This window comes from Capra hircus, chromosome 11 (genome assembly GCF_001704415.2).
Source record: "Capra hircus breed San Clemente chromosome 11, ASM170441v1, whole genome shotgun sequence".
Lineage (NCBI taxonomy): Eukaryota > Metazoa > Chordata > Mammalia > Artiodactyla > Bovidae > Capra > Capra hircus.
This window is the reverse complement of record NC_030818.1, coordinates 8,824,012-8,848,538: the sequence shown is the minus strand read 5'-3', so window position 1 is coordinate 8,848,538 and position 24,527 is coordinate 8,824,012. Positions and strand designations below refer to the sequence as shown.

General features: G+C 45.6%; 1 long non-coding RNA gene across 1 annotated transcript; it reads left to right on the top strand.

Annotated features, from left to right (window-relative positions):
- Positions 10,178-21,892, top strand: LOC106502596. The gene is made up of 3 exons (XR_001296239.1): positions 10,178-10,565; positions 17,970-18,152; positions 21,631-21,892. It is a non-coding gene; the product is annotated as an uncharacterized LOC106502596 (long non-coding RNA).

The window sequence follows — 24,527 nt, the reverse complement described above, 5'->3', positions numbered from 1 at the left end:
GGGGGCTGCTGAGGACTCTGGGCCCCTCGACAGTGACCCACTTGGGCCCACTGCTCCCACGCAATTCACTTGGGAGGAAAGAAATGCCCACTGAAAAGCCGTGTGGATATTATGAAGGTAATGGGGACGAAGAGGTCCTCCCGAGTGTAGAAAATTGGAGCCATTCAGCCCGTTAGAAGAGAGGAGTTTTATGTTTCAATCCCAAGTTCAGAGAAAAGAAAACCTTTCCTTTTCTTTCCTCTTTGCTGTTATTGGCAAGACTCTGTGAGACGGCGACTCACATAGAAGACACACACTGGGCCAAATTTTCAAAGAGCCTCTATGCTTTGCATGTGTTAGATTTTTCATGCAGAGCTGAAGCTCTGGGTGGGTGGGGGGGAGTCTGAAGGGTGGAGGGGAGGGTGGGCACAGATGGCTTTTCACATTTGCCACCCCACTTTGAATGTGGAAATGTACTAATTTTGTGAGACTTGGTTTTCTTAAAAGTAGAGTTCCTTAAAGGAGGCTTATATCTTGAGCAGTGCCGTCTTTAAATGAACAGTTCTGCAGATGAGAAGGAATCTGTCTGCTGGACAGTGGTGAGAAGGTGCTGTATTGTTGGAAATAAAACTCAGCCAAAGAGATGCCAAACTACCTCGCCGTCCGAGTGGGTTATGGTGACTTCCAATTGCTTGCAGGTCATGTCAAACCTTTTTCCTGAGCACTTTTTGTCTCAAATAGACCTTCGCTAGGGAACGATTAAATGTCTCAGAGTTAGTGATTCGATCACACAGTCTTTTTGAGGATTTGGTTCATTCTCAGAAAGATGTAGATTCTTTCTTTCCCATGTGACCACCACTGACTTTCAACTCTCTTGTTTTGGCTCTTTGCCAGTTGTATCTGTTTGGGTAGAGAAGGTTATGCTGTGAAAATAGAAAAGAACCATCAGAATCTCAGTGACTTACAATAACCATTTTGCTCCTTGATCCCATTTCTTGTCCATCGTCGGTTGCAAGAGTGTCCTTCAATCGTAGACATTTATGGATGCAGGACGGTGGGGTCACTGCTGTACCTGGTCCCACACTCACCACAGCAGGAGGTAATGGGACCTGGGGAAGCTTGCCCTGACTTCTATAGCTTCTGTCCTGAAGTGACACTTGTCACTCCTCACATCTCATTGGTCAAAAAGTCACGTGATCACACCTGACTACACAGTAGTCTGGTCCATTCAATCATACTCTGAGCCCAGAAGGTGGGGGAAGAGAAATGCAAATAAACTGCCTACGAGGATCTCATCCTCAGTTACACAAAACCATACAGGACAAGGATTTCTCTCTATTTATGATAATAGGCACTTACAGGGCACGTTTTTCTGTCCTAGACATTTTCAACCCTGAATATTCATTGGAAGCACTGATGTTGAAGCTGAAACTACAATATTTTGGTCATCTGCTGCAAAAAGCCGACTCATTGGAAAAGATCCTGGTGCTCAGAAAGACTGAGGGCAGGAGGAGAAAGGGGTGACAGAGGATGAGATAGTTGGATGGCATCACTGACTCAATGGACATGAGTTTGAACAAACTCTGGGAGATAGTGAAGGACAGGGAAGCCTGTCATGCTGGCAGTCCACGGTTGCCAAGAGTCTGACATGACTGAGTGACTGAAAAACAACAAGACATTTTTGAACCTCACTAAAAAAGTGTCTCATGTCTTCACAAGAGTCTCCAGGAAGACTATTTGGCCTCCTTGGATGCCTATAATACTCTGAAATGCTTTCAGTGACCATGATTAGAATGAAAATAATAATGAAGACTCTTGAGAGTCCCTTGGACTGCAAGGAGATCCAACCAGTCCATTCTGAAGGGGATCAGCCCTGGGATTTCTTTGGAAGGAATGATGCTAAAGCTGAAGCTCCAGTACTTTGGCCACCTCATGCGAAGACTTGACTCATTGGAAAAGACTCTGATGCTGGGAGGGATTGGGGGCAGGAGGAGAAGGGGACGACCGAGGATGAGATGGCTGGATGGCATCACTGACTCGATGGACACGAGTCTGAGTGAACTCTGGGAGTTGGTGATGGACAGGGAGGCCTGGCGTGCTGCGATTCATGGGGTCGCAGAGAGTCGGACACAACTGAGCGACTGAACTGAACTGAACTGAATAATGAAGAATAAAAACTCATTGGCAGAGAGAAACACCAATCTTAAACAGTTGCTTCAACTCCACTTCTTTTCTTTCTCTTGAAAGTGCTTTTCAGGTTTTAATCGAAGAATATCTCTGTGATCAGATTAATCAAATATTGACCCCAAAAAGGAAGCTAAGACTCAGAGAAGATTGGTAGAGAACTTTCAAGCCTTTAATATGTGAGTTCAAGTGTTTAATTCACTTTTTTTTGGGAAATGACTAACCACCAACACCGTCTTCACCACCACAATCATCACCCCTCCACCTCCATCACCAGCACCATGATCACCGCCCATCCACCTCCATCAACACCATCATCACCCCTCCTCCATCACCACCACCACCATCATCACCCCTTCACCTCTATCACCACCACCGTCATCCTCGCCCCTCCACCTCCATCACCACCACCGTCATCGTCGCCCCTCCACCTCCATCACCAGCACCATCATCATCACCCATCCACCTCCATCAACACCATCATCACCCCTCCACCTCCATCACCACCACCATCATCGCCCCTTCACCTCCATCACCACTGCCATCATCATCGCCCATCCACCTCCATCAATACCACCATCACCCCTCCACCTCCATCACCACCATCATCACCCCTCCACCTCCATCACTACCACCGTCATCATCACCCCTCCACCTCCATCACCACCAGCATCATCATCGCCCCTCCACCTCCATCAATACCATCATCACCCCTCCACCTCCATCACCACCATCCTCACCCCTCCACTTTCATCACCACCACCATCATCATCAGCCCTCCACCTCCATCACCACCAGCATCATCATCGCCCATCCACCTCCATCACCACCACTATCACCCCTCCACCTCCATCACCACCACCATCATCGCCCCTTCACCTCCATCACCATCACCATCATCATCGCCCATCCACCTCCATCACCACCACTATCACCCCTCCACCTCCATCACCATCACCATCATCATCACCCATCCACCTCCATCACCACCCTCACCCCTCCACTTTCATCACCACCACCATCATCATCGCCCCTCCACTTCCATCACCACCAGCATCATCATCGCCCCTCCACTTCCATCACCACCAGCATCATCATCACCCCTCCACCTCCATCACCACCACCATCATCATCGCCCCTCCACCTCCATCACCACCAACATCATCATCGCCCCTCCACCTCCATCACCACCAACATCATCATCACCCCTCCACCTCCATCACCACCACCGTCATCATCAGCCCTCCACCTCCATCACCACCACCATCATCATCACCCCTCCACCTCCATCACCACCACCATCACCCCTCCACCTCCATCACCAGAGTCCCCATTGCCACCGTCACTAGTACCTCTGTCTATCACACCTGTGTTACCTGTATAATGTTTCTCTTATACCATCATGGAGATCATAACATTGGTAAGACTTTTAGTAGTTACATTTGTTTTATTCCTACTCATTACATAAATCTAGGAATTAAAAGGTCATGGAAGAAAATGACAACTCAGAACTGTGTTTGGGACTGAGTTTGGATTAAACCTGTCACCCTCTTCAATTTGAATGTTTTTTTTTTTTCTTTTCATTTTCTTCCTGTGCTACTTTATCCCCTCATTTAAACTTGAAAAAGAACCATAGCTAAAAAAAAAATGACACACTCCATGACCTCCAGGTCCCAGGAAAAGGCAGAATTTACTGAAGCACCAACTTGAATTCCTTTACCACATGCATCACTCAGGTATGTTTTTTTTGGAGTGCACAGGTGTGGCCAGGATTTCTAAAGTTGAAACTGTTTTTTTTTTTTTTCTTTTTTCCCTGCCAAACTCTGCCCAGCAACCAGCAGGGGAAGCTAGAAGGACCAGTCTGAAGGAAAGTGGCACAATTACCCCGTGAATCAGAATGCTTTGGCAGAATTGTGGCAATTGGCAGGTTTCTCTTCACGAGGTCACCCATCTGCTCTGATTCGGGTGTGATGCTCAGGGCCTCTGGGGACATTGGTCAGAGTGGGCTCTCTTTGGACACGTTCCCATTGCCCACTGAACTGAGGAGATCAAGGTTCCCTCGTCGCTTTGGCTTATGTGGGAAGGATGGCATCTTGAACCCCTGCCCTCCGCTTGTGATTTAATAATCCTTTGTGAGGCCCCTGGGATTTACGTCTTTAAACGCTGTTGATGGTTGAGGTAATGGCGGGGAGTAGAAGGAATCTGGCCCAAAGCTAAAGCCCTAGAGCTTTACCCCACCCCCAAAACAAGGATGTTATTAAATTACCAATCCCAGCCCCAATTGAATAGATGCCAAGAATTCCATGCTCCCACCTCACTTTATATGTTTTATTTTTCTTCTGGGGATTTGTTTTCTGAATCAGTTTACTTCTTTGTGGTCCAATAATCACCAAATGGAATTCTCCCCATCTTTCATCCTTCATCATTAGGACAAAAATACAGTATCATTTTCTGGCAAGAAGTAAGTATCTCAAAATTAAAGACAATATTTTGTGACCAAAAAAAAAATTCCTCAAGAGCACCATTTTTCTGATGAATCAGAACTGGAAGTGATTAAGGGCTTGGTGCCTGAAAACAATATGCCCCCATGTCCGTTCCTCCATTGTTGTTAGGACATCAAACATCCTCTTTTAAGTAAGTGAAGGGGGGTACTTAACAAATCTTTTAAGTGAGCCATAGGTAAGTGTGTTGGCATGGTTTGAGGAAATGCATAGAAGAAATTAAAAATATTTATTTTATTGAGCTAATATTCCCTGCTGGAGATTAGAGTAGCAAATGGAGCCCACAGCTGTAAGAGAGAGGCTATTCATCAATTTAGTTTCTATTTATTTAGTCCCTAACTGTCAACTTGAACTTGAGTAGAAGTTTTAAATTATAACTTACTAAATGCTTATAGGAGTGTTCCTCAAATATAGACTCTCAGATTGTATTTTCATAACAATATACTTGGTCTGATTTTATTTGAATTGAATTTTTTTAAGGCATTCAGAATTCAAAATTTCTGAGAATCTTTAGGTTGACTATGATTTTGGTATGTTGTAGAGAATTATGACTTTAAGATTGTGTATTTTGATCATGCCAGTTTGGAAAATTCCTGATGCCGTTTATAATGTATTTCAGAAGGAAACATTTTAAAAGGCATTGTTTAAAAAATCAGGGCTAGCTGTTTTCATTGCAGGCTGCTGCCTCTTAGCTGTTGGAATCAGAGCACACTCGTTGCAAGTGGCTAGGGTCAGTTTAATCACTAGTATCTTCTTTGTGGTTGTACAGCTATATACAACTTAATTCTTATTTTAGATTTACAAAGGGAAGGATATCTGGGATGCAGATATAGGTCCCCAGGTGGTCAGGAAGCACATAGCAGCTACAATAGTTAAGTTTCTTTAAACAATTTTAAAATTAGCTATTAATTTTTAAAATTTAAATTAAAATTTTATAATTATTATTTCTAATTGTAATTGCTTTCGAAGTTGTGTTAGTCTCTGCTATACAACAAAGTGAATTGTGTGTATATATATATATATATATAGATAGATAGATAGATATAGATATCCCCTCCCTCTTGAACCCTTCCCTCCCTCTCACCACAGACCACCAGACTGAATTCCCTGTGCTACACAGCAGCTTCCCACTAGCTACCTCTTTTACACATGGGAGTGTATGTACGTCAATCCTAATCTTCCAGTTCATCCCACCCTCCCCTTCCCCTTGTGTCTGCATCTGCATCTCTATTCCTGCCCTGCGAATAGGTTCATCTGTACCATTTTTCTAGATCCCATGAATACGCGTTAATATATGATATTTGCTTTTCTCATGGACCTTGAATCTGTCACACAGGGTGAAGTATGTTAGAAATAGTTACATTTCAGCAAGGAGTTACTGTGTTCCAGGGAATCCAGTAAAGAATTTGATGTCCTTTATTCCATGTGGAGAGAGTGACTATTTTGCAGTAACTGTGACTATCATTTTACAGGTGAGGAAATGACCAGCTCGAAGCAGATACTAATTTTCCCTGCCCCCTCACCCCCGCCCCAGTGAGCTGGCACACGCTGGAGGTTGTGCATGGCAGAGCTGAGCTGCTCCTAAGAGGTTAGTCTTCTCCACCGAATGCCTGGGTGCTGTGGGGCTTCTCTTGCGGTGGGAACAGACCTGAGTATTTAAAGATGGTCTTTCAAGCTCCTCAGGCAAAAGGTGGTAAGTGCAGATGACTGACTTATCCTCTTCTCCCCCATCATAGAAATTCTCTGCAAAACATCCATGCATTTCCGAGCAGGCTTTTCCATGGACGAGCTCGCGTGGGTACGTGTTCAATTCAAGTGTGCTTTCCTCCGGGGGGCTCTTCCCCAAGATTACAAAGACTGGGAACCTCGCCCATGATTATTACTATTTTTTAAAAATTTCTTCTGGCTTCTATCGGGGCCCTATCAGTTTCAAAGATCGCTGTCAGGGGTGGGGGCGACTGAAGTTGAAATGGCCTGAAAGCGGAAACGTCTCTTCAGAGCTGTGCAGTCGGTGGAATATTCATAGAGACGTAACCTGACACAGGATACCGAGTCGGTGTCGAAACTCAGCTCCAAACCATAGTCGCTATTTGTAAAACTGGCCCCTCAGGGACCAGCTGGGGATAAGGTGAGCGGAGGTGAGGGGGGTGGAGGGGCGCTGACTGAGCTGCAGAGTGACTGACACAGGACTGCAGGAGGGGCTCCCTGCCACAGAAAGTAGGGTTCTGGGGGTGTGGGGTGGGGAGACAAGAGGGCCCGGCCTTTCGCGTTTGGGAAGGACCACCCCTCCCTCAGATGGGAGAACCCTCTCCCTCATGCTGTCTGTGTTTGAAGCTTGAACTTTGGAGGAATCGCTACAGAATCCTTATACAGTTTGGCCAAACAGGGAAGTGACACCATTTGCTTTTTCCCCTGACAGTCTTCTGGCCAGGATATTGATGAAAAAAACCAAAACATGGCACCATGGATCCCGAGGAGTGTCACCTTCCGATGCTGAAATTCAATCATAAAATGAACCAAAGGGGCCATCTACTGATGACGCACACATCTCTCTCATTTCTTTTCCCTTCTAGGAATTCTCCTCATCTGTAGTTAATCTAAGGATTAACATTTAGCAAAATACTGCCTCAATGCCTTAAATGAGGTATGTGCCATGTGGCTCTGTTGATGAGAGCCCTGTGCTAATGAGGTCATGAGTTCAGTCCCCAGGAGGGCTGACTCACTTGTCCATGATCCCCCTGTGGACCTCCCGAGGGTCACTGGTCACCAGTGACTTTCTAGGGAAGGATCAACACAAATTCTTCACTGTTTGTGGGAAAAAAAATCAACTCAAAGCAGATGCCTTCAGTGGACTTGGAGCGTGGCAGTGGTCCCAGGGGGTGACAAAATGGTGCCCCAGAGGCTGCAAAGACTTCCTGCAGACTGTGACAGTGCCGTGCTTCCTGGGGTGGCCTCTGTGCTGGGAGAGCCTGCGCCGATGTGGGGAGAGGGGGCTCCATCCTACAAGGACAGGGAAACGTCTTCTAGAGACAGTCAGGGGCGGCAATGCCTATTCAAGAGGCAGATGGAGAGGATGCTTTAGGAGAATTTGGATGAATTTTTGTGCGTGCTAAGTCGCTTCAGTCATGTCTGACTGTAGCCTGCCAGGCTCCTCGGTCCGCAGGGTTCTCCAGGCAAGAATGGCAAGTTATCGATCAGAGCAGTACCACCAATACGTCATCCTACCTTTGAGAGGTTAAAGGGTCTGGCCACTGTCCTCCCTTGTTGAACAGAGTATTGTTCATCCTTAGAAATATTTGCTTTTCCATAGGCAAAAAGTATATCAATGTTACTATACTGTATATGTTTTTACTAACAGCAAAACTTTTTTATGTGACCATTTTAATATCTTTTTAGCAAATTTCCTGTTAATGTTCTTGAGACCCATATATTTGAGGGGCCAGTGTATGTAACCTTCTCTACTTTATGGGCTATTGGAAGAACTGGTTGAAATAAATGCCTTGAATATGTTTGAAACCTATGCAGCAGTTCACAGCTGTGTTGACCAAGTTTGTGGTCTGTAGGGTGAGAGTCAGAGGGAATGGCCACCTGGAGATAGCTGGGCTGAGTCGATGGGCACTCAGTGAAGCTGTGGGTGGCTCTCTCTGAGGACTGGAGGGCAGAGGCACCTGGGAGGAAGTCAGTGAAGCCTTGACCTTGAGATTTGCTCCTGAGAGACGGCGCTGGAAATAGACAAGGTCAGAGGCAATATCAGTCAGTTCAGTTCAGTTCAGTCACTCAGTCATGTCCGACTCTCTGTGACCCCATGAATCGCAGCACGCCAGGTCTCCCTGTCTATCACCAACTCCCGGAGTTCACTCAGACTCATGTCCATCGAGTCCGTGATGCCATCCAGCCATCTCATCCTCTGTCGTCCCCTTCTCCTCCTGCCCCCAATCCCTCCCAGCATCAGAGTCTTTTCCAATGAGTCAACTCTTTGCATGAGGTGGCCAAAGTACTGGAGCTTCAGCTTTAGCATCATTCCTTCCAAAGAAATCCCAGGGCTGATCTTTAGAATGGACTGGCTGGATCTCCTTGCAGTCCAAGGGACTCTCAAGAGTCTTCTCCAACACCACAGTTCAAAAGCATCAATTCTTCGGCGCTCAGCCTTCTTCACAGTCCAACTCTCACATCCATACATGACTACTGGAAAAACCATAGCCTTGACTAGACGGACCTTAGTCGGCAAAGTAATGTCTCTGCTTTTGAATACGCCATCTAGGTTGGTCATAACTTTTCTTCCAAGGAGTAAGCGTCTTTTCATTTCATGGCTGCAGTCACCATCTGCAGTGATTTTGAAGCCCCAAAAAATAAAGTCTGACACTGTTTCCCCATCTATTTCCCATGAAGTGATGGGACCGGAAGCAATACAGGGACTAACAACTCGAAATGGGAGCCAGTTATAAACAAAGGAGAGGAAAGCAAGAAAAAAAGAAACAGAAGGGAGCAAGGTGGGCCAGGGAGTTAAAGGAAGCCAAGGAGATGGTGCTCAGGGCTGGTCTGGACCTCCGCAACGTAGGGGTGGGGCAGGCACCTCTTCAGATGTCCTCAAACCATCATCTGAGAGAAAACACCAGCAGTGTCGCTTCTCTGAAAACTCATCTGAATCCCAGTGTGATTCCCAAGGCAGGTATGTTTCTGATGAGAACAGGAGATCGGCACCGCTGCACACAGGTGTGGTCCTTTGTGGTCCCACCCGTCTTCCTAGAAAGTCCCTTGAATAGCCACACCTAAGAAAGGCAAGTAACCTACCTAGATAAGCAGCCATTGAATGAAGATGCGACCCTGCAGTAAAGTCCCCCCAGCATATACACAGCCCCACTGATGTAAAATTCTACATATTTGTTATATAGTTACGAGCTTCCCAGGTGGCTCAGTGGTAAAGAACCTCTCTACCAATGCAGGAGATGCAGGACATGTGGGTTCGATCCCCGGGTCGGGAAGATCCTCTGGAGAAGGAAATGGCAACCCACTCCAGTATTCTTGCCTGGGAAAGCCCATGGACAGAGGAGCCTGGCAGGTTAAGTTCAAGGGGTCGAAAAGAGTGAGATATGACTGAGCGGCTGAATAAAAACAACAGGAAATATATAATTATATATACATATGTTATACTTAGGCTTCCCTGGTGGCTCAGAGGTTAAAGCGTCTGCCTCCAATGTGGGAGACCTGGGTTTGATCCCTGGGTCGGGAAGATCCCCTGGAGAAGGAAATGGCAACCCACTCTAGTATTCTTGCCTGGAGAATCCCATGGACGGAGGAGCCTGGTAGGCTACAGTCCACGGGGTCGCAAAGAGTCGGACATGACTGAGCAACTTCACCTCACCTTATGTTATACTTATGTATATATACATAAGTTATAATTTTATTATACTGAAGTTGTACTTCAGTTGTACACAACTGAAGTGACTTAACACACACACATGTTAAGTATAAATATATAATATACATTGTAATATACATTGTATCATTTTGTATAAAACAGGGATATAGGCGAATGTGTGCCTGCCTCTGGTAATCTTCAAAGCGTGGTAGTGAGGTGTGATGGGGAGAAAGAATTATCTTTGCTTTTACTCCATTTCTAAGTGTTGTTTCCCTTGTTACAACTATTATATAGCCCTTCTTTAATTTGGAAGTGATCCAGTCAAGAAAACAAAACACTCCCCCCCGAATCAGGGTCAGCTGTTTTGGAGGTGATGGGAACTGAGTTCTGCGATGTTGCTGTCGCCAGTGCTGACTTGGACAGAGGAGCCCCTGGAGCCCCTGAGAGCCACACCTGGCCTCCAGGACACCGAACTCATGGCCGCCTAGCACTCAGATGACAGGGGAGCTGTGCCTTCTTGGCAGGCAGGACCCTGCCAACAGGTAAGACTTTCCGGCCTGGGAGTAAACACAGGCAGTCCTTCCAGATCAGGTGTGCATGTCTGTCTGGCGGAGAGGAGGCAGGGATCAATTGCAGGGGAAAGAACTTGAGCTTGCGCAGGAGGAAAAGTGAGAGCTTTTCTTCCTCAGTTCAAGAGCTGCCTCAGCAGCCAATGACAGAGTATCTGCCTGGGGTTTTATGTTATTTTAGCCAGGTAAAGCTGCTTTCAGCCAACAATATTCCCTGTGCCAGGGACTGTGCATGGACTGGGAGAAGAAGTGGAGGACAGACTGTGATGATCTCTGACTTTCTGGAGGCCCACCTGAGTTGGGGAGATGGATGCTGCATGATGGACTAAGCTAACAGAGGAAATGATACTCTGAAGGAAGTGGAAATAGTGAACATCAGGGCTGGACTGTTTTGGATCTGAAGGCAAAGCAAGCGCTTCCTGAGGAGAGTACCTTTAAACCAAATTAACAATTGTGGTGCTGGAGAAGACTCTTGAGAGTCACTTGAACTACAAGGAGACCCAGCCAGTCAATCCTAAAAGAAGTCACACCTGAACATTCATTGGAAGGGCCGATGCTGAAGCTCCAGTACTTTGGCCACCTGATGCGAAAAGCTGACTCATTGGAAAAGACCCTGATACTGGGAAAGATTGAAGGCAGGCGGAGAAGGGGACGACAGGGGATGAGAAAGTTGGACTTTATCACTGACTCAATGGATATGAGTTTGAGAAAACTCTGGGAGATGGTGAAGGACGGGAAAGGCTAGCGTGCTGCAGCTTACGGGGTTGCAAAGAGTCAGATGTGCTCAGTCAAAACTGAACAATAAGAGCAACAACAATGAGGAGACAGGACCAGCAGGTGAAGAAAGGCAGGAGGCACCGCAGCCTCTCCACAGAGTGACTGCAGAGCAGTGAGCCGGTCAGGATGAGGTCTGAGAGGCTGGCCGGTGTCAGAGCACATCTGCCCTCATATGTGCTTTATGGGTTTTTTTAAAAAATCTTTTTAAAATTAATTTTTATGAGAGTATAGTTGCTTTACAATGTTGTGTTAGTTTCTGCTGTACAGCAAAGTGAATCAGCTATATGCATACAGACATACCCTCTTTTTCGGATTTCCTTCCCACTTAAGGCACCACAGAGCGTTCCCTCAATCGTGTATATACATCAATCCTGATCTCCCAATTCATCTCACCCTCCCTGTGCTTCAGATTTAGAAGTTTGATTTTACCCTAAATGTCAAGACAAGGTAAAGCGTGCTCAGAAATCCAACATCTTAACACCTCGCTGAAGCACTTTAACTCAGCGGGTACAGAGATCTGTCGACTGAGCACAAAATGAACAGATTGATGTTCTATGAGTGGAAATCATCCTGTTTTACTTTATTCTATCTTTAAACTTTTGTTTTGACCCCAATTACATGAAAAATCATTCCCATTTAGATTCATTTCCGTTAAAAGACCAAAGCTTACAGTGATGAGAACAGAAAGTCTTATGTTGAGAAACTGGCCTGAAGTGGAAGGAAAGGTTGATGAGACACTGTCTCCATGACCTGGATTGTGTGAAGCACTTTCAGAAACCATCACCTGTCATATAGATGAAAGGCTTGGTGAGGCCACACCCCCGTGTGAGGGCCCAGGAACGTGTATCTCTGTTCCAGGGAACTTTCCTGGTGGTCGGTTAGATGCTCAGTCGTGTCTGACTCTTGAGACCCCATGGACTGTAGCCCATCAGGCTCCTTTGTCCATGGGATTTCCCAGGCAACAGTACTGGAGTGGGTTGCCATTTCCTCCTCCAGGGCATCTTTCCAGCCTAGGGATCAAACCCGGGTCTCCTGCATTGCAGGCGGATTCTTGGATTCTTTACCTTCTACTGCATGATATTTTAGTGAGGATGAAAAGAAGAGAATGAAAACATCTGGCACGCAAGAGACATTCAATAAATATTAGCGTTTTTATTCCTTTAAGTAAGTAAGTAAGTGTTAGTCGATCAGTCATGCCTGACTCTTTGTGACCCCGTGGAGTGCAGCCCACCAGGCCCCTCTGTCCATGAGATTTTCCAGGCAAGGATACTGGAGAGGGTTGCCGTTTCTTTCTCCAGAGGATCTTCCTAACCCAGGGATTGAACTTGGGTCTCCTGCACTGCAGGCAGATTTTTTACCGACTGAGCTACAAGGGACGTCCTCTCAATAATTTAGGGCTTCCCTAGCTGCTCAGATGATAACAAATCCAGCCGTAATGCAGGAGACTGGGGTTCAATCCCCACCCTCCTCCTTGCCCCTGCCCAGGTCAGGAAGATCCCCTGGAGGAGGAAATGGCAACCCACTCCAGTATTCTTTCCTGGAGAATCCCATGGACAGAAGAGCCTGGCAGATTACAGTCCATGGGGTCGCAAAGAGTGGGACATGACTGAGTGACTAAGCACACACACCCTCAATAATTTAATAAACGCTTCCAAAAATAGAACTTCCTTCAGAGTAGAATTCTACCCATTTTTGGTTGATGGACCATCCAAAAGGACACCAGATCCTTTTGTTTGACTCTTGGTAAGTTGACTTTGCATGTTAAAAAGGAAAAAGGGGAAACCTGTAGTCCTTCAAACAATGACCCCTTTTAAAGCCTACGTTGGACTCCGATTTCAAAGAATATTCTTATTAACATAGTTCCTTACAAATGGAGTGCCACTCATCGAATATTTATAAGCAGTAGCCTGAGAAGCCAGGGCAGCGCTTGGCAAGCCTGGGGACATTTCCCACATGCACTGTGGGGTGGCCTAGGCAGGGGACACCCTTTAATTTTATGACATGGTTTGGGGGCTCTAGCACGCGCTGGTCTTGGCATGGTTTCTCCCGGCTCTGGGCCTGATCCGACCCCGTTCAGGACTCCCATGTAGCCCAGCCTCGCAGGCAACTCACTTTGAAGTCCACAGGGGCTCTTTGAATAGAAAACATGCGCAACGGGGTGCTGATGCAAATAGGGATCTAGGCCTGATGTACGTGGGGAATAAAGGTGCTTCTCACCCCAAATATTAGCTCTTCAGCCAGGAAACAACGGTTTGATCATTAAATAAAAGAGCCCCTCCTTACCTCAAAAACTCCTCAATCTACCACCAAAGCGTCTCCATCCATTTGCTCAGAAATGATAAACCTGCTAATTACCTGAGAGTTTTAATTAAGCAACAGATACAGGCAGTGCAGGGTTGACTGGTTTGGCTTCAAGCATATCAATAAAATAAACATTCTCAATTCCAGGGCAACTTGCTCAGTGATAAAAAAAAAAAAAACAAAAAAACAAAAACACAAAAACTAAACATCACTATCTTTTGAAATATCACTCATTGAGTGTGATCATTTAGAAAAATATCTCTATTAGAGATAGTTAGAGATGTTTTTTGGTTGAAAAATGCGATCGCCGATAGAGTGCAAAAGCTGTGATTTGTAGACAGGCTAAGTAAATTAAATCACTCACTGTCTTTTTTCCTTTTTCTTTTTTTCCAATGGCTTTAAAAGTTAAAGGTAATTTGCAAGGAAAACGCTCCGTTTGAATTGGTTTGTAATATCTGTTAATGATCTTTAAAAAATCCACTTATTCACAATTCTGCCCCTGAGGGAATAGCAGTGTGCTATCAGAAAAATTTCTAAAGTCTGAAATGTCATTAGCGAGTGATTTCTTTGAAGTAAAAAGCCCCGAAAAAATAAATTATATAAGGTATACAAGTGCGCAGGACAATCACTTTGATGAATAATATCTGTGTTTTTCATGCCAAAAAATACAACAATTGAGATCCAGGCTGCTAAATTACAGAGCCGTCTTTTGAATTACCTCCGTGTAGGCATACCTGCTCTGTTTATTTCACACATATATTGAGTTCTCCCATATATTTATAGACTGTTGATGTAAAAACAGTAGTGTTAGGACCAATTTTGATTATATTCCTCATGTTTACCTTTTGGAAACGCAAGATGTTGCCTAAATACAAGGCTACAGGTGTGCCATCCAGGAGAAAAACAATGGCTTGTTTGAGTGCAGCACCCTGGATGGAAGAGCCAGGTGTCCAAATGGAGGTGCAAACGCCAGGCAGTGCCTAGATGGTTCACTACTAGATAACAGAGCTGTGAAATCCCACACCAAAGGGAAAATTTCCTTCCTGACCCCAGCTGGCTATCAGTTTTTTGTTTTTTTTTTTGCCTGGAAGCAGAGGCGTCTTTGTAATGTAATAGCAGTCAGCGTAACTGTGGATGCTGTTTCGGCTGCTATAAATAGCTAATCTTTTTTTTTAAGGGAGAAGTTGGATTTTACTAAACCATTGGCTAGAGGTTAATTATCCATTTTGTAAAAAAGTATTTCCTCCTAGACAGCCTCAATTTGTTACCTTTTAATCCCGCTTTACATAATAAGACTGGAAATACAAGCGTCTTCTCCAGGTCCTTCATTGTTGACATAATTTCATACAACGGCTCTTTCATTTTTTTTTTTCCTCATACATTCCTCACCTCTTTGCTCAACTGCAGAGGGTCCCAGTTTTATTCATGGTTCCTCAGGGAAAGGCATTCAGTTTTCCCAGTCCAACTGACCTATATTTCATAGGTGTGTATATATGGTCCTTTCCACTTTCTACTCTGGAACCAACATCAGGAGGGCACATTGAACCCAAGTAACGGCAGACTACTATTTAAAAAAAAAAATTTATTTATTTATTTGGCTGTGCCGGGTCTAAGTTGTGGCCCTCAGGATCTTCGATCTTCACTGGGCCATGTGAGATTTTTAGTTGTATCATGCAAACTCTTAGCATGTGGGAACTCTTGGCGTGTGGGATCCATGGGTTCCCTGACCAGGGGTCAAATGCAGGTCCCCTGCGTTGGGGGCATGAAGTCTTAGCCATTGGACCACCACCAAGAAAGTCCAAAGATTGGCTTTAAAAAAGATCTTCTACACTATTTTCTGTGTTAGTCCCTCCATGTGCTTCACTGAAGAAATCAACACTTGAAAATTTTGGGGATTCTTTATTGAGGTTTCACATATGGAAGCTGCAAAAAGCAGAAATATGTGACTCCATGGATTATCCTGGTGGGAATGCATCCCAGTAACACCCCCAGGTAAGAAGAAGAACCTAGCCGTTGTCCCCGATGGCCCCGGTGATAGTGTCCCTTCTTCCTCCTCAGAGATAGCCACCATCCTAATATCTACTCCCATAGACTGTTTTTTCTCTTTTCTTGAGTAACGCTCTATAAATGGAATCACATGGTGTCTGTTCTTTTGTGTCTGGCTTCATCCTTTCAACATGAAGTTTGTGAGCTGTCTCTATGTTGTTGAGTATAATTATAGTATTTTTTCCCTGTTGTGTTTCCTTCCATTCTAACAGTTACAGAGCAGAGTTTACCCATCATTTTACTCCTGGTCAATGTTTGGGTTGCTTCAGTTCAGGCTAATCTGAGAGGGCCACTGTGGGCTTCCTTGTGGGTGTCTTTGGTGGGTGTGCGCACGCACTTCTGTTGAGTGTGTAGAGTAGAGAATTTTGTCAGCTTCTACTCCCACCGGCAAGTGGGAGAGTTATGCGGCTCTGCTTCCTTGTTCATATCTGGTTCTTAGTCTTTTTGATTTTGGGCTTTCTGGTGGTATCTAGTTAAACTTCATTGTGGTTTTAATTTGATTTATCACATTTACCAATAAGTTGAACATCTTTTCAGGTACCCTGGCTATTTGGGTATCTTGAGAATGAGTTTTTGCAAATGTCCTGCTGATTTTCCTGATGTATTGTTCATCTTTTCTTTCAGATTTATAAGTATCTTACTGAGATACTTATATTGTGAATATGATGCTTTTTTTGTTTATATATATTGAAAATATATATTGAAAATATCTTATACTACCCTGAGCTTGACTTTTCACTCACTTTCTGGTGTCTTTGGATGAGTAGAAGATTTTAATTTTATTGTACTTTAACTTACCAATATTTTCCTTTATAGTGAATGCTTCCTACATCCTATTTAAGAAAGCTTTGCTTTCCTGATGGTCATGAAAATATTCTTTCGTATTATCTTCTGGAAACTTTATATCAATAATTTCACCTTTCTCATTTAGATCTGTAACCTACATGGTGTTGCCTTTCATATATGGTGTGATGTTGGGATCACGTCTGTTTTTTCCTCCATCATATCCACTTACCTTGCACCATTACTAGAAAGAACTTCCTTTCTCTAGTACTCTGAAACATTTTTGCCATAAATTAAGTCCTCGCTTGTTTATAGGCTGATCATATGATTTTCCCCTTTATTTTGTTAATGTGATGAACCGTGCAAGAAGTTTTTGAATGTCAAACCAGCCTTGCATTTCTAGACTAAGCTGAATTTTGTTATGATATTTATTTTATGTATTACCACATGTTTTGATAATTTTACAATATGTATAAAAGAAATTCACCTGTAATTTTTTTAAAGTGTAATATCCCTGCCAGGTATGTTATCATGATTTAGCTGGCTCATAAAACAAATTGAGAAGTGTTCTCATTACATTCTCTAAAAACTTAAAACATGAATGCATGTGTGCGTGCTCATTTATGGCTGACTCTCTACAACACCATGGACTGTAGCCCACCAGACTCCTCTGTCCATGGGATTTCCCAGGCAAGAATGCTGGAGTGGGTTTCCATTTCCTCCTAATCTAATATAGTGATTATATGTAGTTTGTCCTAGCATCAATCCTGGGTCAGGAAGATCTCCTGGAGAAGGAAATGGCTACCCACTCCAGAACTCTTGCCTGGAGAATCCCATGGACAGAGGAGTCTGGCAGGATACAGTCCACGGGGTCACAAAGATTCAGACATGACTGAGCAACTAACACCTGTCCTGAGTATGCTGCGCAGGTTTCTCCAGAGAAACCTACCAATTGAATATATGCAGATATATGTATATACATGTAAGAGCAGACCTACTACAGGAACAGGCTAGCACATTACAGAGGCCAAGAAGTCACTTGATCTGCTGTCAGCAAACTGGGAGCCAGGAAAGCTAATGGTGTAACCCTGTCCAAACCTGAAGGCCTGACTATTGGGGGATTGAGGGCTGGGGGTTGGGCAGTGGTGTAAGTCCTGGTTGGATTCTTTTTAAACTGAAGTGGAGTTGATTTGCAGTATTATATAGGTTTCAGGTATACAGCGCAGTGATTCCGTATTTTTATAGAATATACTCCATTACAAGTTATTACAAGATAACGGAACACACTTGTGCTATACGTAGGGTTGCAAAGAGGTGGATGCTACTGAAGTGACAACATGCGCACACGCCTGGTTGGATTCTGAAGGCCTGAGCAGTGGGAGCTCCCACGTCCAAGGGCAGGAGAAGACGGGTGTCCCAGGTGAAGCAGAGAGAAAACTCACCCTTCCTCTGTCTTTCTGTTTTGTACAGATGTTCAGTGGATGGGATGCTTCTCCCTGCAACGTTGAGGGTGGTCCTTTTAACTCCATCCATCCATTCGAAGGCCAGTCTCCTCCAGAAACACCCTCAACAGACACACCCCGAAATACGTTTCGTCAGCTCTCTGGGCCTCCTTTAGCCCCATCAAGTTAACCCATCATACCAACTATCCCGGTAAGTATTCATCACAATTACATTTCATCCCAGGCTTCTGTATATTTTGAATTAGACTTTAGGCAGAAAACTGGTTTTGTGTGAGTTTTGCATCTGCGTGCATGTTCAGTCTTGTCCAACTCTTTGGGACACCATGGACTGTAAGCCCATAAGGCTTCTCTGTGCATGGGATTTCCCAGGCAAGCGTACTGGAGTGGGTTGTCATGCCCTCCTCCAGGGGATCGTCCCAACCTATCTCCTGTGTCTCCTGCATTACAGGCAGATTCTTGACTGATGAGCCATCTGGGAAGCCCGTGGGAAGGTCAGTAGGAGTTAGACTGTTTTCTAGGAGCTCTCACATGGCACTTGGCAGTAAGCGTACGTGCTCAAGGCTGACCTTTGTCACTGTGTCTCAATCCTGGGCCCATTGTCAAGGTCCATCTTGGATTTGAGGAGGAACCTGTGAGATAACAACTTTCTGGACATAGGGCAAGCATTCAGATAAACACCTGATCCCAGTGAGAATCTTCAAAACCAATTTCATCTCCTCCTTTTGACCCTCTGATCACTGCTCCACAGACCTGTTCTTATTAATCTGCTTCAGTACTGTGCCTCTCATAGCTCACCCATCTCTCCACACCTGCTTGCTGTGGTCCTCTGGGCTATGGCATTGCTGGTACACCCAGTCTTCGTTCCATCCTCTTCTCAGACAGCAAGGTGCTCACTCCAAAATGGAAAGCTGGTGGGTCTTCCCTGGTGGCTCAGTGGTAAAGAATATACCTGCCGAAGCAGAAGACATGGATTCAGTCCCTGGTCCAGGAAGATCCCACGTGCCGCGGAGCAACTAAGTCCATGCGCCACAGTCATTGAGCCTGTGCTCCAGAGCCCGTGCACCCGACAAGAGAGGCCACTGCAATGAGAGCCCAACCCTGCAGCTGAGGGGTAGCCTCTGCTCATCACACCTAGAGAAAAAAGCCGGGCAGCAGTGAAGAGTCAGCACAGCCAAAAAGCAGCATGGAAAGCTGGCTGCCTCAGCCCTCGTAGAGAGCTCCTTGGTGGCTTTGCAAGGTGGAGTGCAGGCTCATGAACACGCACCCGGAGCCCCTCTGGCCCGGCTCTGCATCCTCCCCAGCCTGCCCCCTCCCCTGTAGCATCTCCAGCCGCCCTTGGTTCTCAGTGTGCATGTGGGGCCCTTTTGCACCAACCTTTGTGTGTGTTGCTCTTTCCACCAGGCATGGGCTGTCCATGGCTTCCTCCTGCACAACCCACTGTTTAACCATTAGCTCAGACCAGAACCCTTGAGCCCTCCCAGCTGGGGCTGTGTGGTCTCTGGGCTGAGGCCTCATCTCTGTGACGAGGTGGTGAGCTCTTTGCAGGCAGGGCCCAGGGCTCAGCCTGGTGGAGAGCAGGTGTTCAGTAAACATGTATAAATTCAAACAGAAGGGACAAGACTGACTAGGGGACTGGTTTGCATTGCGTTTCAACTTTACAAGTCAAGTTACAAGTGAAGTCGCTCAGTCGTGTCTGACTCTTTGCGACCCCATGGACTGTAACTTATTCAGGCTCATCTGTCCATGGGATTTTCCAGGCAATAGTACTGGAGTGGATTGCCATTTCCTTCTCCAGTGGATCTTCCCAACCCAGGGATCGAACCCAGGTCTCCCTCGTTGTAGACAGATGCTTTACCGTCTGAGCCTCCAGGGAACTTTATTCATTTATTTATTTGGCTGTCTTGGGTCCTGGTTGCGGCACTCAGGATCTTCCTTGCATCATATGGGATCTTTCTAAAAATGTATTTATTTTTAACTGGAGGATAATTGCTTTACATTGTTGCGGTGGCTTCTGCTGTATATGGATATGAATCAGCCATAGTTGTACACACCTCCCCTCCCTCTAAAGCCTTCCCGTTTCCTCCGCCTATCCCGCTCCTCTAGGTCATCTCAGAGTCCCAGCCTGAGTTCCCTGCGCTGTACAGCAGCGTCCCACTGGCTGTGCGTTTTACACATGGCTGTGTGTATATGTCAGGGCTGCTCTCCCAGGTTGTCCCACCCTCTCCTTCCCCACCGTGTCCACACGTCTTTTCTCTATGTCTGTGTCTCCCTTGCTGCCCTGAAAATGGGTTCATCAGTACTATCTTTCTAAATTACGTATATATGTGCTCGTATACACTATTTGTTTTTCTCTGTCTGATATCTTGCTCTGTATAATAGGCTGAATTATCTTTCTAGATTCCATATCTGTGCCGTTAGTATGCCATATCTGCTTTTCTCTGACTGACTTCACTCTGTATAATAGGCTCAAGGTTCATCCACCTTACTAGAATCTTTTGTTGAGGCGCACGAACTTTCTATTGCAGTGCACGGACTTAGTTGCTCCAAGGCATGTGGGATCTTAGTTCCCTGACCAAGCATGGAACCCATGTTCCTTGAACTGCAAAGCAGATTCTTAACTCCTGTCCCACCAGGGAATTCCCTTATTTCATCTTTTTGGAAGCCTGAGATGGACTAGGATGGCCCAAATGCCATGCCCAGAAGGGAGGCAAGAAGGCCCAGGCGATGGAAAATCCGCTGATACAATCTCTTCCTCTTTGACTAAATTCGACTCAAATAGTGAAAACTCTCTTCCGATGGCATCCGCTTTCTGTAGAATGGATTAGCAGCAAGGATTTCCTATGCAGATTTTTCCAGAGTAACAAATTCAAACCATTTACTCTAAGAATTTTAATGAAAAAAAAAATCCTGCTTAAAAGGCATCTGACCGAGATGCTTCCCCTTTTCTCTTATTAATAAAAGTGTGTACACAGAAACTCTGTAAGAGATCGTGTAAGAGGTTTGCAAGGACTGCTGAAGTCTCCACTAGACAGGCACTTTCACTTCGTGAAATTGGCGACACCCTCCAAATGGTATCACAGAAATGGACTTTCTGGGGCTCGTCTCTATGAATGGGTTTTAGCTGCACAGTAGTGCCATTCATTTTATTTGGCCCACGTATTGCCAGTCCATTCTAAATTTGGCCTTAATTATTTTTCCTTTCACAAAAATATTTTGTGGGATCTTTTTGAACCCCGACGACTTCCTTCTTGTCCCTTAAACCAGAATCCAGGAGTGTTATTTTTGTTCTCCTCTAATTAAAATAATTGCTTGCTTCTTTTTAACTAGATTCGTGCAGTTATTAGCCTAATACATGGATGGGTGCCACGCGGTGCTTAAGAGACAGAATGAGAAGTGATCGTGTAACTTCACATGAAAAAGATTCCCTAGTGCCAAGGAGCATTTTCCCTTTTCAGCTGGCATTTTAGAAGAGCCTTTAGTAAATTTGCACCCCCCCCACCACCCCACCACCCCCTTGCTAAAAGGCGATTAACTGAAAGAATAGTTCTATTTTCTTCGTTAGGTACACAGCTCGCCCAGGACAATTTGAAGAGGGGCACTTGATATGCTGGGTAGGGTACAAAGACCTGGGCTCTGGTTTTAATTTCTGCCCCTGTTTTGTCTTCCAGAATAACTGTGTGTGAAGGGTGAAAGTCCCATGTCTCTGAAGCCAGTGGGTGTTCACAAGAGGATTATGGGAAGAGGGACAGAAGTGCCTGGATGTACTGTTCAGAGCTGGCAGGACCCAGCCTCTAAAAGGAAGACTTAAAATGATGTTTTTGACATCAACACTTTCCCCAAAGTTGATGTAAGTCCTGGGGTTTTGGCAAAGGCCCACAGGCTACCTCTGACCTGTTGTCTCTTCTTTAAAAAAGATTATTTATTACTTTATTTTCGGCTGCACTGGGTCTTTGTCGCCACACAGGCTTTCCTCTGGTTGTGGGGAGCAGGGGCTACTCTCTGTTTGTGGGGCATGGGTTTCTCAGAGCGTGGGCTCTGTGGCGTGCGGGCTTCAGTAGCTGTGGTGCATAGCCTCAGTCGTTGCAGCTCAAAGACTCTTGATGGTGAGCTCATAAGTCAGGGCACATGGGCTTAGATGCTCCATGGCGTGTGGGATCTTAGTTCCTGGACCAGGGACCGCCTGCAATGGCAGGCAGATTCTTAGCCACTGGACCACCGTGGGAGTCCCTGTTGCCTGCTTTTGTAGCTTAAGATTCATGGGATCACCAGGGCCACAGCCATTTCTGGATGTGTTGTCTACAGCTGCTTTTGGACACAACGTGGAGCCGTGTTGACAAAGACCACATTGTCTACAAAACCTCAAAGATCTGCTATCTGGTTCTTTGCAAAAAAAGTTTGCTGACTCTGGAAATAGTCCATCTGATTCACTGAGCGTCTGCTAAAAGTCTACTTCAGGTTGAGAAATGTGTTTATAGGAATGTGAATAGTGGTCTTCCTTTGATGGATGCTGAGGACCGTTGGTGATGTGCTTTTGCCCCGGGTGATCAGTACAGGTGCCTCGGTAGCAGGAAGTGAGAAGGAGGCAGTGCAAGAAGTCATGGTTTGAGAAAAGGTTCTGCCGCGATTGTCTTGGTAGCAGGTAGTGCATCATGGCTGGGCTCTTCTTTGTCTGCTGCCTGGAGGAGGAGGTGTTAAAGACTTGGAGTGCACCTTTATTAGCTACTTCAGGACCTGTGTGTGCACGCGCGCTAGTTGCTTTGTCATATCTGACTCTTTGTGACCCCGTGGACTGTAGCCTGCCAGGCTCCTCTGTCTGTGGGATTCTCCAGGCAAGAATACTGGAGTGGGTTGCCATTTTCTCCTCCATCAAGACCTATGTGCTATGCTGTGCTTAGTTGCTCAGTCATGTCTGAGTCTTTGTGACCCCATGGACTGTAGCCCTCCAGGCCTCTCTGTCCATGGGGATTCTCCAGGCAAGAATACTGGAGTGGGTTGCCATGCCCTCCTCTAGGGGATCTCCCCAACTCAGGGATTGAACTCAGATCTGCCACATTGCAGGTGGATTCTTTACAGTCTGAGCCACCAAGGAAATCCATCAAGACCTATGATCACCTTCAATTAAAAAAAAACCAAACACCTAGGGTCATCATGTGGACTTCTGCTGCCAGGCCAAAAGATGGGCCCCTGAGCCACCAGTGGGTGGTTGGGTGAGTCAAATGGAGAACTCATAGAGTAAAGGGTCAAATGTTTTCTCAGTCATAAGATACTATGTATAAAAGCAGTGAATAAGTGTTATCTCTATTTGCCATGTGAAGAAATGAGAATCAGTTTATTTAAGATCTAGTAAGCTTACTCCTTGGAAGGAAAGTTATGACCAACCTAGATAGCATATTCAAAAGCAGAGACATTACTTTGCCAACAAAGTTCTGTCTAGTCAAGGCTATGGTTTTTCCAGTAGTCATGTATGGATGTGAGAGTTGGACTGTGAAGAAGGCTGAGCACCGAAGAATTGATGCTTTTGAACTGTGGTGTTGGAGACGACTCTTGAGAGTCCCTTGGACTGCAAGGAGATCCAGCCAGTCCATTCTGAAGGAGATCAGCCCTGGGATTTCTTTGGAAGGAATGATGCTAAAGCTGAAACTCCAGTACTTTGGCCACCTCATGCAAAGAGTTGACTCATTGGAAAAGACTCTGATGCTGGGAGGGATTGGGGGCAGGAGGAGAAGGGGATGACCGAGGATGAGATGGCTGGATGGCATCACTGACTTGATGGACGTGAGTCTGAGTGAACTCCGGGAGTTGGTGATGGACAGGGAGACCTGGCGTGCTGCGATTCATGGGGTCGCAAAGAGTCGGACACGACTGAGCAACTGAACTGAACTGAACTGAAGCTTACTCCTTGGAAGGAAAGTTATGACCAACCTAGATAGCATATTAAAAAGCAGAGACATTACTTTGCCAACAAAGGTCCGTCTAGTCAGGGCTATGGTTTTTCCAGTAGTCATGCATGGATGTGAGAGTTGGGCTGTGAAGAAAGCTGAGCACCGAAGAATTGATGCTTTTGAACTGTGGTGTTGGAGGCGACTCTTGAGAGTCCCTTGGACTGCAAGGAGATCCAACTAGTCCATTCTAAAGGAGATCAGCCGTGGGTGTTCTTTGGAAGGACTGATGCTAAAGCTGAAACTCCAATACTTTGGCCACCTCATGGGAACAGTTGACTCATTGGAAAAGACTTTGATGCTGGGAGGGATTGGGGGCAGGAAGAGAAGGGACGACAGAGGATGAGATGGCTGGATGGCATCACGGACTCGATGGACGTGAGTTTGAGTGAACTCTGGGAGTTGGTGATGGACAGGGAGGCCTGGCGTGCTGCAGTCCAGGTTGCAAAGAGTCGGACACAACTGACTGAACTGAACTGAACTGAAGCAAGTCGAAGTGCCAGAAGCTGTTTGCTGGTTTTAAGCACTGCTTCCCAGGGCGTGTGCTTCTGTACGTCATACTTCTGGCCACGGTTTCAGGCGTGTTCTTCAGTTAGTTTGTCTTGTCCTCCTTCCCTCCCTCTCTC